This window comes from Triticum aestivum, chromosome 2D, assembly GCF_018294505.1.
Source record: "Triticum aestivum cultivar Chinese Spring chromosome 2D, IWGSC CS RefSeq v2.1, whole genome shotgun sequence".
NCBI lineage: Eukaryota > Viridiplantae > Streptophyta > Magnoliopsida > Poales > Poaceae > Triticum > Triticum aestivum.
The window spans coordinates 633663744-633666126 of record NC_057799.1 but is presented as its reverse complement, the minus strand read 5'-3'; positions in this window follow the sequence as shown (position 1 = coordinate 633666126).

Below are 2383 nucleotides of genomic sequence, written 5' to 3'. Positions count from 1 at the left end.
CAGATACTCATCTCTATGATCATATCATAGACATTTTATCCTCTTGTCATGACGATCTTCAACTTCACTCTCAAATTACTTGAACCTTTCAATAATTCAGATTTGTGTTTCATCAAGTAAATATACTAAGAATCTACTCAAATCATCTGTGAAGTAAGAGCATAACGATATTCACTGCGTGCCTCAGCACTCATTGGATTGCACACATCAAATGTATTACTTCCAACAAGTTGCTCTCTTGTTCCATCTCACTGAAAACGAGGCCTTTCAGTCATCTTGCCCATGTGGTATGATTTGCATGTCTCAAGTGATTCAAAAACAAGTGAGTCCAAACGATCCATCTGCATGGAGTTTCTTCATGCGTGTATACCAATAGACGTGGTTCGCATGTCTCAATCCTTTCAAAAACGAGTGAGTCCAAAGATCCATCAACATAGCTTCTTCATGCGTTTTATACCAATATGACTCAAACAGCAGTGCCACAACTATGTGGTACTATCATTACTATCTTATATCTTTTGGCATGAACATGTGTATCACTACGATCGAGATTCAATAAACCATTCATTTTAGGTGCAAGACCATTGAAGGTATTATTCAGAGCAACCATTATTCTCCTTAAACGGATAACCGTATTGCGATAAACATAATCCAATCATGTCTATGCTCAACGCAAACACCAAATAACAATTATTTAGGTTTAACACCAATCTCGATGGTAGAGGGAGCAGGCGATGCTTGATCACATCAACCTTGGAAACATTTCCAACACACATCGTCATCTCACCTTTAGCTAGTCTCCGTTTATTCCGTAGCTTTTATTTCGAGTTACTAACACTTAGCAACCGAACCGGTATCTAATACCCTGGTGCTACTAGGAGCACTAGTAAAGTACACATTAACATAATGTATATCCAATATACTTCTATCGACCTTGCCAGCCTTCTCATCTACCAAGTATCTAGGGTAGTCCTGCTTCAGTGACCGTTCCCCTCATTACAGAAGCACTTAGTCTCGGGTTTGGGTTCAACCTTGGGTTTCTTCACTAGAGCAGCAGCTGATTTGCCGTTTCATGAAGTATCCCTTCTTGCCCTTGCCCTTATTGAAACTAGTGGTTTCACTAACCATCAACAATTGATGCTCCTTCCTGATTTCTACTTTCGCGGTGTCAAACATCGCGAATATTTCAAGGATCATCATATCCATCCCTGATATGTTATAGTTCATCACGAAGCTCTAGTAGCTTGGTGGCAATGACTTTGGAGAAACATCACTATGGAAGATTAACTCCCACTCGATTCAAGTGATTGTGGTACTCAGATAATCTGAGCACAAGCTCAACGATTGAGCTTTTCTCCCTTAGTTTGTAGGCTAAGAAAATCGTCGGAGGTCTTATACCTCTTGACGTAGGCACGAGCCTGAAATCCCAATTTCAGCCCTCGAAACATCTCATATGTTCCGCGACGTTTCGAAAACGTCTTCGGTGCCTCAATTCTAAACCATTTAACATTACTGAACTATCACGTAGTTATCAAAACGTGTATGTCAGATGTTCGCAACATCCACAAACGACGTTCGAGGTTTAGCACACCGAGCGGTGCATTAAGGACATAAGCCTTCTACGAAGCAACGAGGACAATCCTCAGTTTACGGACCTAGTCCGCATAATTGCTACTATCAACTTTCAACTAATTTCCTCTAGGAACATATCTAAAACAGTAGAACTAAAGCGCGAGCTACGACATAATTTGCAAAAACCTTTTGACTATGTTCAGGATAATTAAGTTCATCTTATGAACTCCCACTCAGATAGACATCCCTCCAGTCATCTAAGTGATTACATGATCCGAGTCAACTAGGCCGTGTCCGATCATCACGTGAGACGGACTAGTCATCATCGGTGAACATCTTCATGTTGATCGTATCTACCATACGACTCATGCTCGACCTTTCGGTCTCTTGTGTTCCGAGGCCATGTCTGTACATGCTAGGCTCGTCAAGTCAACCTAAGTGTTTCGCGTGTGTAAATCTGGCTTACACCCGTTGTATGTGAACGTTAGAATCTATCACACCCGATCATCACGTGGTGCTTCGAAACGACGAACTTTCGCAACGGTGCACAGTTAGGGGGAACACTTTCTTGAAATTATTATGAGGGATCATCTTATTTAAGCTACCGTCGTTCTAAGCAAATAAGATGCATAAACATGATAAACATCACATGCAATCAAATAGTGACATGATATGGCCAATATCATTTTGCTCCTTTTGATCTCCATCTTCGGGGCTCCATGATCATCATCGTCACCGGCATGACACCATGATCTCCATCATCATGATCTCCATCATCGTGTCTTTATGAAGTTGTCTCGCCAACTATTAC